The sequence below is a fragment of the Acanthopagrus latus genome, chromosome 13 (genome assembly GCF_904848185.1).
Source record: "Acanthopagrus latus isolate v.2019 chromosome 13, fAcaLat1.1, whole genome shotgun sequence".
Lineage (NCBI taxonomy): Eukaryota > Metazoa > Chordata > Actinopteri > Spariformes > Sparidae > Acanthopagrus > Acanthopagrus latus.
The window spans coordinates 6,352,315-6,370,638 of record NC_051051.1 but is presented as its reverse complement, the minus strand read 5'-3'; the positions used below and the strand labels follow the sequence as shown (position 1 = coordinate 6,370,638).

General features: G+C 38.9%; 1 protein-coding gene across 6 annotated transcripts in view; it reads left to right on the top strand.

Moving 5' to 3' along the window:
- The first annotated feature begins 1,521 nt into the window (after nt 1-1,521).
- npas2 (neuronal PAS domain protein 2) overlaps nt 1,522-18,324 on the top strand; it is a 46,166-nt gene continuing 29,363 nt past the window's right edge. For all 6 annotated transcript variants that reach the window (XM_037120799.1, XM_037120796.1, XM_037120798.1 and 3 more), the window contains exon 1: nt 1,522-1,899. The gene's annotated coding sequence lies outside the window, so the exon portion shown is untranslated. The remainder of the gene's footprint in view (nt 1,900-18,324) is intronic.

Sequence of the window (18,324 nt, the reverse complement as noted above, 5' to 3'; positions counted from 1 at the left end):
TGGCAGCGCACTGCATGTTTCTGCTAACCACAGATATGCTGAAAGTTTGTGTTTCTTTATGTTGAAACTTTAGGTATCGCTGAGTTCAATTTTCTATTTTACAATGTCACAATGCTGTCTTTCTGCTCCTCTTAGGCTTCGGCACAAAAAAAAAAAAAAAAACACTTGGTCAGGACGAGGAAAAAAAAACAATGTTTTGGCTTTGGTGGCCACAAACACTGCTGGGAAATCTCCCACAATTTCATGGACCTGTGTTAGAAAATCATTGCTGGAATACATTCTTAGAGAGTGATGTTGTTGTATCTTTTAAAGGGCAATAAAAGGTGCTCACATGAATCACTATGAGGCACTGAAGTCGGCAGCTGACCCACACACTGTTTGTTTAAGCTGCTGAAATTTAAAAAAGCTGTTTACCTCTAACTGTTGAGAAGTATTGCAAGTATTAAGTACACTTCTGAAGTGCTTTTACTCAAGTATTTCCATAAAACACCCTTTTTGATTAGCTGTAAAACATTCTCATGTCAGAGCTTGAAAAGCTGAAAAGCAGTGAAGTGGTCCTATAACACTGCTGAAAACAAATGATCAAAATCGTCTCTGCAGAAACAGAGAAATCGCCTTTTTAATTGTACGCATTCTTCATCTTCCTTTTTGAAAACCTGGTGCCTACGTTACCCATAGTGCAACTTGGCTACAGAGAGACATCTGTGGAGGAGATTGATTGCACTATGTCACAGAATATACAAATAAAAAACACTAAAATATCCCAATATCCCTCACTAATTTTTAAAAGTGTATGAGATAATATTATAAATGAAAATTACCCACTGCACCCAGCACATAGTATTAACAATACAGTAATGTACATGTTATATATATATATACACAAATCTGTACATATTTTTAAACCCTTTTCTTCCTTCAGCTGCTGTGATGCACACATTTCCCCGTTTGCGGAACTAATAAAGGAATTCAGATTCTAATTCTGAATATATATCAGTCACAGGGGCCACTTTAAGTACACTATATAACACTTTAAGGGGCCTTTTTTGATTTTAGCATAGTAAACTAAACCTGCTGAGGATCTGAGCAGCTCTTCCATTACTGCATTGCACTGATTGACCTAAGGGTGGCGCTAATGTGTGTGTTGATTTGTTGGATTATGTGAAACTTGGGGAGGGGGACTCCTGTGCGTCTGACCACTGCTCTTCTGTTTGTATTTTGCGCAAAAAAACCTCCCAGTGTGGTCTGCTCAGATGCACGTAGACTAACATGTGATGACTTGCTATATAATGGCCACAGAAAGCATGAGTCAGAGATCATGACTCACACAAATCACAGCACCCCATCTCCATACTGTACACGTATGAAATCATATTTATATAATCTGTTGGTCAATGGCAGGTTGTTGGAAAAGAAAAGGGCTGTTTTAAGATTTCATTTTAAAGTGTGTCTGTAATGCTCTGTCGTCATCATTACACACACACACTCTCACACACACACACGCTCACATAACTTAATTTAGTATATAGTCCAGTGGGCGGGACTCTGAGTGTGGACGCACTCCGGCTGGAGCAAACTCTTCATTCAGCCTTCATCTGTCTGACTGAGAGAGTGCGCTGTGTATATGTGTGTGTGTGTGTGGACAGGACACATTTTAAATCAGTCAAATGAGAATGTAAAGTGTGAGGTGTGTGTGGGCTTGGATCTGGATCTTCATCTCACCAGGCTGTCACCCGAATTATACACCGGCAAGGCTGTTCGGCATTTTCCACACTGAGTCGGCGGTGCTGTTGGAGCAACTTTTTGGAATATAGGACATCGGGGTTTTTTTTTCTATTGCTCCCCGTTTCCATATGGTTCCGTTTGGACTGGTTTTGACCCCTCGTCCCTTAGAATAAGGTAAGTTTCCAGCTCTGTGTTATCGGCGCTAACCGGTCCAGTTGTGTCCGTGACGTTAATTGTAGCGTCACGAATATTAACGTAACACCATAAGTTAGCCAAATGTTAGCTAACTTTTAAAACTCTTTAGCACGCATTAAAGGAAAAAGCTCATAGTAAATGAAAGTATCTTAGTAGATATGTTAAGATAGATTAGCTTAATTTGCTTTATAATATTGTTGTACAAAAATTGTACACTTTTTGTGTTTTCTTTTACCCCATTTAGCCTGTAAGGTTAGCAGACGTTAGGTTACCGTTAGGTTACTATATGGTGGCAGTTAGTGCTTCTTCTTCAGTTAACCAGCTGAAATACAAATAAAATGTGCAGGAGTGTTACTTAGCTGCACATACATAACATTTATGTCAATTCAAGCTTCAAGACAATCGCGTTTAAATAGCATAAATTTTTCCCTGATATTGATACTGTGTTAAACTGTCATGACATACACTTGACTCTGTTAGCTAGCTAATTAAGTGCTGTTGAAGTGTAGCTAATGAAACTTTGGATGTGTTGACATGGCTAACCTGGAAACCATACACAGGCACATTATTACTTTAACACACATTTTATAAGTTGAGCCGAACTGAAATGAAAGTCCATATAACTGACTGAAATGTAACAGGGTTACGTGGTCGGTGCACTTGTGTAAGAAGAGAGAAATAGGGCTCAACAGAGTGGTGAGAGATGGTGGATTATGTGATTGGGCAAGACACCAGATTCACAGGAGTCCTGAATGATGCCAAGTCATGGCAGCTGTGTCAGTTCTGTTGAGGGGCCTGATGCAATATAGAACAAAAAAAAGATCAGGCTCTTTATTAATCATGTCAGTGTTCAATTGCCATGTGATTCTTCTGCGTCTTGACCCACGTACACTCAAGTTGAGGCTTATCCGGCTTGCTGCGTCAGTGCAGAGGTTGGCCCAGCAGACATGAATAGTGATGAGGATGTGTGCTGACAGCTGAGTTGGACAGGATGGGCTGTTCCATGACTGACTGAACTGGGGTGTTCACTGCACCATATGCTGTTAAACATTTGGGCCAGCCTCATGACTCATGCTATCTTCATCTCCCTTCAGCTAATTTTTTTTTTCTTTCAGTCATGTCACTAAATCCAACAATCAGAATTTAGAATCCAGAGCTGAATGAATTGGTTAATACATTGTTTTTTTGTTTTTTTTTCATAAAGTCTGCCCCCATGTAAACAGGTCAGGAGTCAGTTATGTTCAGTTGTTGGCCCCTTCTTTATGTTGCATTGTACATGTCCCTTTTATCTTGTGACAATGCTGTGCTTAGGTTGTGGTTAGGTTTAGGTTAAAATATCTGCTTTGGTGGACACAAACACCACTGGAGATGTCTTGCCTTGCCGTCAACATTATCTGTCTTTTGTCTCTGGTGTGACATTTACAAATGTTGAAACACTTTGCAGCCCATCTCACATGTCACACCTGGCATGATTGTCAGGTCATAATCATGTAATGTGAACATGATATGACACGATTTGTTCAAATGTAAATATGGTTCTATGACCTATGACACCCAGAGTCATGAATGCATTAGTGGTTTGCAGAAACCAACAGGGCTGCTCACTGACGGTATGGAAGCCCATGTCCGCTACTAGTAAAACTGATTCTCAGATGGGTGAAAAAATGAAGACTGAACAATAAATCAAGTAAGAATAGATACACCAGAACAACTGGTGACATGTAACCAGAAAGTCAGCCCACAATCCAGTCCAAAATCTCTGTGCAGTCACACTGTATCACAGGTGTCATCATTAAATCTGCTGAGCAGAGTAAGCATGCGGTAACTGTGTCAGTTGTTTCCCTATCTGTGCGCATCTGTATATGTTAACCTAGAAACTCAGAAGAATGGTTTGAGGCTATCCGGTTGTATGGTTAATCAGTTCATAGTGTGGTTCACCTGGTTCGTGAACTGTAATGCAGTGGGATTTACAGAGAGGAAGGGTGAAACCCAAGGCATTGTCCTGTTGCCACTCAGCAACCCCGGACGATGACGTGGACAGAAAAGGGTTATGTTTCTGTGGGAATATTTTGAACATGGTTTAAATTGAAGAGTTTTAGGAAATATTTAATTGCAGTAGGAAATACCCACCTTAGTGTGTTTCCATTGTGTGAAGCTTTCTCATTATAAGATATGATTAAATCTCATAATCTGTTCATCAATCTCATCATTTTGAGTTTTCACAAATACAGGTTATCTCACACGTTTAAGGAACTTTTTAAAAAAACTATTGCTTATGATACATTATGACCAATTACCCCATTACCATGACTTGCCATTAAACAATTATGACATTAGCTAAATGAGTATGATTAGCTTGGCCCGTGCTCACTGGTATCACAGTCTTTTTGACAGGTTTTTGCCTTTTCTACTTTTCCCCCCCCCATTTACTTACCTCATGAAATTCCCTTTCACTGCCTCAGTTATCAGTTTACAACATTGTGTTTCACCTTTAGGAGTAATCTGAGAAAGAGGCCTTGTGGGCATTTCTTTTTCTGAGACATAACCATGATCATTGGTACTCTTTGTTTTAGCAATGCCGTGTCTGGGTTTCCACGTCTCTCTGCTCAAACTATGCGGTGGTGAAGGTTAGTTAACTGATGACACACAGCCTCGCCTCTGATGTTGCAGAGCATGTTGTGGGGAAAGTAGGTTACTGGGCCATGTCCTGCAAGCTTAAACTGAACGCTAGTCTGAATATTGCTAGAGCTGCTTAGTGTGACTGGGCATGCACAAATGGTGCAGGTCTGTGCAACAGCAAAGGGATCATTTGTACCTTCTGTCTCTTTAAGAAAACAGAGCGCTGCTCCACATAGAATGAATGTTGAATGTACAACCCATGTTGATTCATCTCATACACACATGAAATGGAGTGAGATCTGACAACAGGTTGACCAACGTCAGAGGTTGCGAATGACTAAGCCCTATTTACTTTATAGTCGTCATATCCCTTTTGTGTGTGTGCTGCCCTTTTAGTATACACAATATATTAATATTTACACTTTACTTACTCACACTGACACCAACATGTTTTTTTCTTTTGGGAAAAAAGAACTAAGTGCTGGTTTTGCTGAAGCTGAAGAGACATAGGGCTAAGTGCTGAGCTGTCTTTGAGGAAGTACAAGATATGAATCTTCGAGTTTGTTACGCTTTAAGTATTTAAAACCTTTGGAATCATGGTGCAAGAGTTAGTTTAGTATTACATGTGGCTTGTACATTAGATGCCTTTGTACTTTCTTCTTGTAGTGTATCTATAGCCTATATTATTTGATTTTTTACAGTTGTCTCTCATCGTAGTTTCCCTTGGGAATGACAAACTTGTTTTTGTGGCATATCCTATCACAGTATTATGTTTTCTTTGATAATCAGGTGTCTTTCATGTATCTCAATTTGAAAACTATTTAGGTTAGCAAGGTTAGTTCCACAGATATCAGCCCCAGAGACAAGAAATACCTGAACTGACCTATACACCAAGGCACACTTAGCTAAACAGAGCAACAGTGAAAACATTTCCTTGTAGGTAATAAAATAGAGAAAGCTGAGAGAGATGGGAAACAGACACCCTGACTATATTAGACTGGCATTTGAAGTATTTGTAAATTCCATCAAAACCAGACTAAGTGTTCCATGCTCTTTAACAAACTACAGCAATAGTTCCTTTAGTGTTTTGAATGCCTCCGGTCCAACCACTAGAGACAGTTTGCCCTTTTCCAATAAAGGAAAAAAAAAAAACTCCTAGAATACTTTGTTCTGCATGAGTGAAGGTGAGATAGACAGAGACAACATCATCTATGTTGTAATTGTGAAAAAAGTCATCACGAGTTTATTTTATCACCTACATGTATGTGCCTCTATCTGGAGCACACGTTCAACTGACCATATTAGGTGGTAAGTTGATGCAAAAATGTGGTTTGTTTCTCATGTAGTTCGACTGGATTAATAACTTCTCAGTGACTGGCACCATGGTGTGTGCGTCACTCTCTGCCCTCTGCCAAATCTCCTTTTAGTTTTATAAAATCCAATTCTCGATAATTATTCTGCCCTCATTTGTAAGAATATTTACTTGATGCTTATAAATACCTACAGTTGGCCTGAGTACAATCCCAAAGGTAATAAATGCTCATGGAAGTATTAAATGTCCACGGCAGGCCGTCTTCTATTTGCTTATACAATCCCTGCAATTTGACAAGGAAATGACACAATAAAAAGTGAATATAAAGTTACAACAAAACTACTTAAGTTGCATGTATGTTAGCATTTAAAGACAAAGAAGTCCAAGGCATAACATTTTAAAAGTGAAAACACTCATTTTCAGCTTGACCCAAGAGGTTAAAAGACAAAACACAAGACACACAACGTCAAACTAAACAATAAAATCCAGACAACAGAAATTACACCACCTCCAGTTAAAAAAGGAATACCCACATCAAAACACACACACACACACACACACACACACACACACACACACACACACACACACACACACACACACACACACATACAAAAATGATGGCTGAAGTTAAAATGCACTAGAAGATTTTATAATGAGTCTGTGACCCTATTAAAAGTCTTGACCTGGCTTCTGTAATCCCCTCTCGTTTGGAGAGGGATGTGTTACAGAAGGCTGTTCCACAACAAGGCACCAGTGTAAGAAAAGGAAATTCTGCAACATTGTTGAAGTACTGGCATGGTTTTTTATTAGAAGCATAATGGTGATTTACTATACATCGTTTCAGTATCATCTTTAAGTTTAAATATAATTAAGTATATGAAGACTGGTAAGAAATCTATTGACATTTCAATATTATTCGTCCAAAGCCTTTATTTAAATTGAGGTTTTAAAACAAAGATTGCTAACACTTTATGTAATCTGTGAAGTAACCTTTTAAAAGGCTGAAATTGCTAATTCACTTGGACTTCAACTAACAACATAAATTTATTCTGGCAATATTTATTTTTTCATCATTCAGTTTTATTTATTATTTTGAGTTTATTCTAAAAAAGTGTCTAAGGTGCAATCTTCATGTTGCTACTTTTGCCTGACCAATGGTATTAAATCATGTAAGACCAGAAAAATAATAATTATTGCCATTATAAGCCATTATTGTCTAAGAAATGAATTAAATGATTAATAGATTATCAAAATAGTTGGTCTGATACAGATGGATATCACCTCCCCAATAAAAGATTAGAAGAATTTACTCTAAAGTAGACCCTCCTTGTCCTTGGCCAACCCAGAACATTAAAGATGGATTGTTTGTGGATGAATCAGTTCGAAGGAACGACTCTTTAGTGTGAACAAACTGACCTGATTCCACGTTTCACTTCTCTCTTGTTGTTCTTTAGTTCTTACAGACTAGTCGCTGTGTTTTCACTGTTTAGTTATGAGAGTGGTGAAGAGGACTGAGAGCCAGCCAATTTTATGCTGAGTCTAGGACACTGTCGTCACTGTCACTCGTCACTCTAGGACACTGTTAGCCAATGAGAGACAGGAAAGCATGGCAATTGTTTCCGTGAAAAAAAACAAAAAAACATTTCATTTTGTTTGTAGCTCATCGTTCTCATTCAGTCAGTCAGTCACCCTTGGCTTACCTTCAATACATGTCAATTTAATGTCAAGGTGAATATAAACATTATCCACTGTTGTGTTGTCTAAAAACACACATAATCATGAAGTTGCATGTGTTTGCCTATAACGATATGAACGATTCTTCCTGACCGTCAGGATCTGAGTCTCAACATCGAATGATGAAATCCACCTCTGATGTACATGTCTTGGTATCACCCCAGCCTTACATACATTTCTATTATATTTGATGCAATATCTTGCAACCCACCCGTCGCTACATTTGGATTTATACCAAAAGCCAGCCTCAGTGCAAGGTGAACACTTACCTTCTTAATTGTCCGAGAGCTTATTCTCCCCTGCTGGAAGCAACCGCCTCCACTTATCATCAGATCAATACAAGACACTATGTACCTTTTGAAACCAGAGAAAATCAAATGCACAATCAAAGCTCCAGCACAGTTATTAATCCATTACAATATGATGAGTGCCTACATGTTCCTCGTATTGAGGAGTGTGCAGGCACTTATTAATTGACTTAATCTTTTCTTTCTAGACCTTTCTAAGTTGGAGTCTTTTGATGATTCATTGTTATTGTGTGGTTGCTGTGCGATGAGCTACAGCTGCTTCTTTTGGTCCTTTAATGGACTCACTGACATACTTCGGGGATGGGTGGTAGGTTTCATAAGGGAGGAACAGGGAGTTCATTTCGTCATCGAGAAGAAACATAAGTTGCCAATAATGTAGATTTTTCTACAAAGGGGAGACCAACATTTCGCACTGCAGGGTTAACATAGCCATCTGTGTGGTCGAACTTATTAAATCACTGTCACCTCAGTGTGGTAAGAATCCGTTTTCTGTGGTTAGGAAGCACCAGTGAGCTTGTTGAGTCAAACCCAGCCTGTACTAACTCCCAGTTACCTCTCTTGTGTCATTTCTGGAGGCCTCCCTCCTAGTTGTGGATTGGATGGGGTGGTTGCAAAGGTCATACACAGGACTTTCCCCAGGATACCAGTGTTTAAGTTCTGTGTAATGACCATTTGTAAAGTCTGATTTGTTTTAAAGTTACGTTACGTAAATTCAGCTATGTAAAATGAGTTAAGCAAGTTATGTAGCTGACGTGACTGAAGGTAGTTATTAGCGCCCAGACCCTTACCAAGTAGTTTTTGGGCATAAACCTAAGCCTAAACAACCGTACAAAAGACATATTATGTAAAATGTGTGTCAGCAAGCTTCATTTTAAAAGTCTAACTGGACATTCATGTGCAGAACTGATGCTCGAGGGGCCGATAGAGCATCATAGTTTGAAGCTTCAGTCCACTGAGCTGCCATATTTGATGATTTGGGAGTGAGAACGTGTTAGTTAAAACTGTGAAGCTGACAGAGTCATTATCATCTAACTTCACTAACTCTGCTCGGTCATCCTTTCTGTAGTTTGGATCTTTAGAAAGTCCTGGATTGTAGGCCTGATATGCCTCATTATACATTTGAATGGTGAATCTCCAGTAAAGAGATATATGCTTTTTTTTTAGAAGCCCTGAGAGAAGCAGTGGTCTAAAGAAACAGACCCAGACATGCTGATTATTAACATCAAACATGAACATGCCTTTTACTTCATACTGCACTACACTGGGGGAACATGGCACAATTTGTCCTGCTGAACTACAGTATGTTGCACATGACTCTTGAGACCGGCTGGTATTCATGTCACCCTCTGTAACCTTGTAACTATGACAGACAAAATGTTCAGCTCCAGTTATATAACTGTCTCTACAGACGTCATCATCCTTGCTGCTGTCGCTGATCTCTTGCTCCAAAGCACACAGTCATTGTCCTCCGTAGCTTCAGGCTGAGATCCACTGGGGCATGATTAAGACTTTTAGCTGCTTTTTGAAAGGAAAAAAAAAGTTCTTCCGGCTCTAGGGCTCACCACATAATGTGTATTTGCTTTCTCTCTTTTTATTCCTAGCATTAAATGAGATAAATATCTGAACACTGTGTGTCAAAGCTTTTTTGAAGTCACTGCAGTACTACACTAGGATCTCTATTAAGATTGTGAGATTAATTCTGACACTATTTGAGTGCCACGGTCTGCTGCACAGTCATTTTTCTTTTCTTTTCTTAGGGTCAATGCTTTTATTTTGGAGATGCTGCCTTTCTTACATAGCTGGTTCACAGAACAGGTTGAGCTTTTTAAGCTTTCTTTTCACGACAAAAGGTTACCTCCAAGAACTAGGTGTGGTCAAACTTTGTATCTCATTGTTTATGTGGGTGTTGCTACACTTTGTATTCCAGGGTGTTGGCTGAATGTGCATTACAACGAAGTTTGTTTCACATAAAATACACAACATGACTTAGGACTATATATACAAGCAGGTCAGGTCTGATGCTGAAATAAAAAGAACACTCCCTGATGGATTTCCAATTCTTGTGATGTTCAGTAGGTCATCTACAATCTGTGATGTCAATAGGCCAAACAGGATCATTAAATCAGGGCAGATGTCAGAGCTAACATACTGTGCTGATAACACAGTTTGATTTTCACTTTGGATCCAGTAACAATAACAGAAACCTTAACTACACCTATACACCTACACCTATACCTTTGATTTATATAGCAACTTTATAAACAGAGTTTACAAAGTGCTTTGACAGATAATACAATAGGTGGAAACTAAGGCAGACAATAGAACAGAGGAAAGGCTGAACAGTGAAGGCAAACAAGAAGATAAAACAAGAAAATGCAAAACACGAAATGTCAATATTAATAAAAACAAATAAAATGAATAGAAGCACTAAAAAAGGCAAAATCTCACAAAAGTAATGTACATAAAAACAATAATAGCAGTAACAGGGTGATAAGAGAAATCATCACAAAAGTGGAAAAGAATAAAAAAATTGGTAGACAGAAAGGAACAGAAAAAGACAACATGAAATGAAAGCAGGTCTATAAAAGGGGATTTTAAGAGGTGATTTAAAAGAACTTATCTTCTCAGGTTGGTCATTTGATGGCAGAAGCGCGGTCACACATTTAATGTTGCTGATAAAGTTCAGCCACTAAATGAGGCATTCAATTTCCCCCCCGACCATTGCATTCACACCACAACACCACTGTTGTTTGCCCTCTCAAGTGGTTGCCAGTTTCTTGCAATACCACAGATTGCTAACACTAGTTAGCAGTGCTATCGCTGCCTAACATTAACATCGCTGATGCTTGCTAGCTAACATGAGGCAGTATGTTTTTTTGTTTTTTTTTCCCCCCACAAACTGGCATCTACCAAGATTGCTGATGAACGAAACATAGATCCCACACGATACACTATGTTATACTGTTGTCTGACAAGCCTTGGTAGAAGCTGAGACATACCATTTGAACAGACATAAGCAAAACAATAATTTTAGGCATTTTAAAATCAGTAATCAACTATCAATATGACCTTTAAGCCTTGACTTTGGAAACGGTCAGAATGGCGCCACCTGACGGGCTAAAGCTGCGAGCAGGCTCACAAAGGGTCAGCAGAGGATTTCTGTGATTTATATTCAGCTTCTTTAGTAGTAGTTTGGTCTTGGTCAGAGGTCTTATCCAGGGCAGGAATTGATGTAAGGGGTTTGCTCAAGAGCACTTCAGCGGGATGAATGAATCATGCATAATTATCAAACTGGAGCATGAATTCCACACTCACTACGCCAATCTGCTTCCCCCTGTTAGTATGAGCTGTTATCCTGAATTATGTGTGCAGACGATACCACTCACAGAGATTGTGGTCCTTTTTAAGCATCTAGATTAGCTGTATGTCACTCTGGATTAATCAGCCATGAAGCATGTCAACAGTCAATGTGAAAACTAGTGAGTGTGATTATTATTTTCCCAGACTACTAATGATCTAGCCATTTATAATTAAAAATGTAGATGTTATTAACCCACTTTCACCATCAGGCATCTATCGTGATTATATGTGAACTCATTTTTTTCTGTTAACAGGCCTTCAGGTGAGAAAATATGCTTTCTACAGAGGTTTTTGTGTCCTGTAGCTCAACTGAAATGTTGATTACCTTAAAAATATATGAAAAATTAATGTGTAGCTGCCAATAACTTCAGTCCTGTGCTTTTGGTTACTGTTGATTAAAGATTAGACTGAATGGATATTAGCTCGCAATGTAATTCAGTATTCAGCTATTTGTTTACCTTTCTCCTGAAAGAGATGAATGCTTCTCATTACAGGCTGCTTTGCTATTTAAAGAGAAACCTGAATCAAACAAGGGAGGTTTGTGTGCTTTCAGGAGGAAGCTTTGGAAAAATGGACGGCAGTGTTTCATAATGAAACAAGGAAAATGAAATAGCAATAGATAGGAATGGAGACATAAGGTCATTTTTTCCATGGACTGCTTGCGAGAGGCTACTTCAGTTCACAGTCTGTGCCTAGTACAGTGGCTGTTGCTGATTTTTATAAACATTTACTGATGAATTCACAACAATGACATTATTCTGGCTTTAAGCTCATAATGACTCTTTGTGGGAGCCCCGCCAAAGAACCCATACCGGCAAAACCGGGAATTTAATCAAAGATGTAACCTATGATCTAAGCTTGAGACAGTCGTACAACAAAGAGCTGCAGTGCCCTTTCCACCCATGCCCTAGAATTGTGACCCACATATTTGCTCACACACTGCCTTAGGTAATTGCATCTTTTCCTGAGCAGCAGCAGACAATAACAGGCCTGGAATAATTTTGGTGATTCATTTAGAATTGTTGAAAGAATATAATTACGAGGAAATTTGAGAGTAGATCTACCTGGTGAATGGTTGTTTGTTTTATAGCTCTGCTTTCTCATTGAAAGGATGCGGCCACCCACAGTGAGCCCGTGCTGTGTGGTGAATGTGTAATTACAAGGCACTTTGGGTGAAGTAACACCGAAATCATTGACAACTGTTGTTGTATAAGCATGAAAAGTAAACACAGAATAAGTGAAAGAAACCTATAGTTGGACTGAACCGGATTGAGCCGGGCTGGGCGAGTACGCTATAAGCTGTATCTGTTCAGCTGACTAAATCTCATTCAGACTGCAGGTAAATCAGATTTGCTTCTGAAATCAGATTTGTTTCTCAAAACAGATCTTAAAAACAGACTGTCCACACTATTATTTGCAAGTGATCAGATGGGGCTTTGGTGTCCAGGCATCACCAACCTATCTGCATCAGTTGCTGTGGTAACAATGTAGACGTCAGTAATTATGTACGCAGGTAACGTGGAAGCATGAGAAATGGAGATCCATCATCTTGCCCTTCGATCACAACAATCACACTGTCAACTGACGAAAACAGAATGCCCACAGGCTCTTCTCCGTGTTGTCTTCCACAACCCTCTGCTAGTAGACGCCTGGATTCCACTCAGCTACAGCTACACAGCTCTGATGTGACTCTGTCTTACTGGATTTGATGGCCTTTTGAGTTATGATGCAAGTGACGCTAAGGCACTTTTAAATCCGATATGAGCAGCCAGAGAATGTACATGTGTAAATGAGTTTTTTTTATGCTGTTCAAACTTCCTAAAATCAATTTGCAGAGAATATGAATATGCCAAAAACGGATTTGGGCCAGCATAGTTAACATAGCCCAAATGATCTGTATCTGCTCTTGGAATGGGAGGGGCTTAAACTGCAGGTGGATGAGGCTAGCTTGAAGTTGTTTGCATAGGCCTGAAATGGATATGAGGTGGTCAGAAATTTATGTATTCATTTATTCATTAGAAACATATAGAACAGCCTTGGAATAGAGCTTTAATTCGATATTTTTGACCACAAGATAAGTATTTATGGAACTTCAACCTAAAAAGATGAAGAAATGATAAACATTCACTACACATGTTACAGGTCAAGGGTATAACCACTGTGTTTTACCAGATATCACCAAGTGAAACCATATGTATCTTTTGTTTGTATGCAAGAAAACTCAACAGGGAAAAGAATGTACAAATACAGCTGACAAATGTCACATCAATGCTTGCTAATTAACTTAAACGACTTGTTTCAAAAAGTCATTTCTGATGGATTTATTGATTATTTGACTCATAATGTCATCATAAAAACCTTATAATTCAAGTACTTCATTCGGGTCTGTTATGTAGGTGCCATTATGAAGTGCCTGGGGGAAAGGGCATGTGGTTTTTTTTTTCCTCAGTGCACAGCAGGTGAGGATGTGTTAAACTGCACTGTGACAGGATTGTCCAGCGGACAGCAGAGCACAGTGAGTGCAAGGGTTCAGCTGTTGCCCAGGGGAGGATTAGTGCAGAGCTGCTGTTTGGTCGAGATGGACAACGCTCGTGGGAAAGCTCTGCCGGGGAGGGGCATGGTGATTTTGTCCTTTGCCGTACGTCTGAGCATTTTTTCCATTGGCTACTCAATGGAAGAAACGCTGTTACAGGCAAGAGTGTTTCCAAATTGTCTTTTCTGTGGTTTTCTTTCCAGTGTTTTTGCTCTGCTGTTGGATAAGGTCTGAAGTTGAAGCCAGTGCAGCTCAGTCTATACTGAATTACATGGTGCAAAATGTCCTTGACCCGAACATTGTGTAACTTCGAACCAGGGAACAGTGAGGATGGACTGAATGAATGGTTATGTAAAAGTGAGGCAGCATTGCCTGTAATAAGGTGATTTTTCTTCAGTAGCTGCAGGAAGAACATCTGCTGCTGATGTGATGCTGTTATCTTTCTGGGGAACTTTCAGGAGTTTGAACCATTCAATAGCAATATTATTTCATCCAGTTTAAGTTTTTACTGTGTACTTATTATTGCCAGTTATCCACAATAAGGCAATGAGACTGTAAACTGGGAATTACAGTACTTATTTTTCTTTCTTCCTGCCTTCTTCCTCCCTGCTGTATTTAATTCATCCTGAAGATGTACTCTTTTATTAATGTGATTTGAGACATACGTTACCTATTGAATATTAATTTACATGTAAGAAAAACGTGGAATGAACTACTTCAAACCTCCAAGCATGTGACATCTATTTAGCCCAGTAATAAATCATATACTGGCACTGTGTGCAATGTGTGGACAAGGTTCAGGTTGTTATATTGTCTACCACTTTATTAATATTCATCAGACTAACAAATGGGTTTCTTTGATATGTGCGTATGAAAAATCTTCCAGACCTGAAGAAAATGGAAACCAGTGGCTTTATGGACATAGCTGCCTTGGTTGGGGGAAAGTAGACACCACACATTGTTACCATGGGAACACAGAGCGAACAGCAGTGCCACAGTCTAATTAATGACAGTCAGTGCTTCAGCAGAGGGCCATGATGACATCATCAATACCAGTATCACAGATGTAGCTACAGGGAATATGGCATAACGTCTGAGTGATTATGAAAAATAATCCAGTTTTTCACCCAGGCGAAGGCGAACAGTCTGGACAAAGGTACAGGATGTAAAGCACCCAACGACACTGAGCATTTATTATGTAGTGAGGCCTGTTTATGAGCACTAAATGTCATCTCATCATCCAATAGCATGACCTACATAAAACAGCGGAACTAATCTCTATGTAGGCGGATGGTGAATAATGCAGTAAAATGTGGGAGATCTTTATGAATCTTAGATGTCTCACACTTGTTGGTCGCTGGCATAGCAACAACTTAGCTCAAAATGATTCTATATTATCACTCTGGCATAGTTCACTTTCTAATTAATTTGGTGCCATGATGTTTATACAGTGTGTGGGCTAGCATATGACTTGATGAAACAGATTTTTGGATGTTTTTGAACATCGTTTAATTAAATCAGTCATTCAGTAGTTGATTTATTTTGACATCAACTGTTTTTGTTACATTACATAACGAGTGGCAGCTGTTCCTGGATTAATATTTCACGAAATCTTGAGTTATTCTGATAAATCACTTTAGAGGGCTACAGCATCTTAGGTTAGATATTCATGTAATAAAATAAGAGACTACAGCAAGGCATGTGAGGCTGCACTGCTCGGAGCTAAATGTCAACATCAGCGTGCTTACTGATGTTGACCTAGGGCTGGGCGCTATGGGCTCAAAATAATTTCATGATTTTTTGGGCTATATATTTACAAGACAGTTATTACAGTATTTTGAAATCTCCTCAAAAACACTTTATAAATGTCAGGGCAAAAATCTAAATGTCACAGTGTTTAAGACCAAATACCTCAGTATCAATTTTGAACAATATTGTGGGGATGACTATTGGTGCTTTCACAAAATATTGACACAATAATCATCAGTAATTTGGATATAATGATGAAGTGGGTAAAAGCAAGTGTCAGTAAGTTAGTGTAAAGATTACATCACTTCACTATGATGCAGCCCTTAAAAACCAGGAAAAGTGTGGCTAAATCACATCAGTCCAAACATAGTTAAGTACAAAGTGTGGTTGCAGTAGAGACAAGAGTCCCACCCTAGTGAAATAAAGGTCTCCTTCAGATTTGTTCCTTGGTGCAAAGGAAGTTATGTTGGGCCACTGATTCAAATTCATTTCAGCTGTATACTTATAAAGGAGATCAGGGTTTTGTTGGCATCCGTGTGCAGATGATGGACACAGGACAGTAGGTCACAGACATATTGATTTTAAACCTTTATTTATTTAGTAAAACATTTGGTAACTCTCATTGCTGTGGTAGTTCCAGAGGTTGAATTTGTATTTATATAAATATTGATTCTTGTATTCTTTTGTTGTAAATATATGTAAATATTTTCTGTTCCATATAATTGTGGCCCCAGCAAATTTGTCTGGTCCATCTAATTACCTGCAGCGGGGAGGGTCTGTAAGGCATGTCTCTTTGTGGATCACTTTAGATCCTTTGCCTTGTTCCTTTGGTAACCTTTGCTGTAAGGCAATCACAGACCGGAAAGGTTGGCAAATTCTGTCTTCTACCCGTATAAAATGTGTTATATTTAAAAATATATTATTACTTTACTTTCATGTTGGCTTTTGATTTTGAAAATCTGATTGTAACATAAATCGAGTCAGATCTTGCTGTTTGACTTCTTACTTCACGCATTCTTAAATTTGATGATCAAAGCTGTGTTCCAGTGATGGTGCAATTTGTGCAAGGATTTGTAAGAGTTTGCTTGCTCGTTTGAGAATATTTAAGCCCTACTTATTTTTATCATTCCATGCCAGTGACATCTGGGCTGAGGCATTATGTTTTTTTGGTTGTCTGTCCGTCTCTCATTATGAATGTGAAATTTGAGACAAACATCAACTTTGACTCAGGGTGGTCAACTGTGAACTCACATTTTCACAAGGAATTTGAGTCAGTTTTTTATTTTTTTATTTTGCTTAATGACAGACATAGTGCATAGCAGTAGTCCACCACAATTGTTTTTGATATTGGGCTTCAGGTATTTGTTGGTGCATCATGTGATGAAGCCCTCTATCAGTCCTCTGTACTCCTCTGTAAAAATAGTATTAAGTGATGACAGCATGTTTCCCACTGGAAATGATTCACTGGAATTATACAAGTCTTATAATATTGACATTATTTCCATTTTTCAAAAAACTACACTACACAAGGAATGTAATAATTGCAGTTTTAAAAAGAAATTACAATCTGGCCAGATGAAAACATTTAACTGTACAAACATGGTGTACTACATACATGGCAAACAATACTAAGCTGCTTGTAGGTTTCAATATAAATCTGCGGCTCCTTTCAATTCTGATTTCTGTGTGGAGGTGCAGTAGATCACCCTGTACAAAAGCAGACATCTGCACAAAACTCTGGCAAGTGATCACACATGATTTTAATATGAGTGATGGGTATTATTTACTATAGTAAACATTAGGCTACAAGCATGATTATAATATGAGGCCACAAGCAAGGCCACAAATAGCTTCGGTTGAGCCTCAGGGTTGTTACTGACAGTTAAAAAAGTGTTTATAGTTACACTTTTGACACTAATTGCACACTTTTTGACACATGCATGGGCATTAATTTCACACTCTGTGTATCCACTAGGGCAGAAACAAAATTCTAGGCAATTGTTTTCTACATGATATATTGTTATTATGTTCACATATAATTTTCTTAGACTGGTCTACTTTTAATTCCACATGAGAAATGTTTTTTGATTGCTTGGTTAGAAGAAGCAGATGCCTTACCTCATCAGCCATCTCTGTCATGTCTACTTACACCACTTTTACACCAAAATTAGTGATATATGCAGGTTTTTTTTAATGTGGGTAAACCTGCTAAAACATTCATGATGAAAAACAGATTGGAGTCGGAAATGAGTTTTTTCCCGGTGTGAAGGTGGTATGCGTGCAGGACTACATGCATTTCCAAAGTAAGACGTCATAGACTGTTTGCATGACATGGCTCAAACTCTGGCCCTGTTGAGAAGAAGCCACGTCGAGGACTGCTGAGACTGTGGAGGTATGAAGGACATCCTACCAAAGATTCAAGATCCCATTAAGCACAAAGATGCAGTCATTTAGTTGATGAAGGTGGTAGAAGCCACTGGAAGACCAGAGAGTCTGGCTGTGCTGCTGTGGCTCCATGTCTCACAGGCTGGTCAGAATGGCATCATAGTGGTACCACATCATAGACCAGATCAGTCATCTAAATCTAAACTACTACAACAGCTGCAGTCTGAATTAGCTGTGGGAAAGTGTGACTCATTACATGAGGACGGCCTTTGAGACAAGTGGTCTGCATTGCTTAAAGTCTGTCTGGAGCTCATGGACGTCTTGAGGAAAATTGTAATCATAAACTGTCATCTATACTGTAGAAGACTGGCAGAGCCAGATATTGTACTGTGTATGCTCAA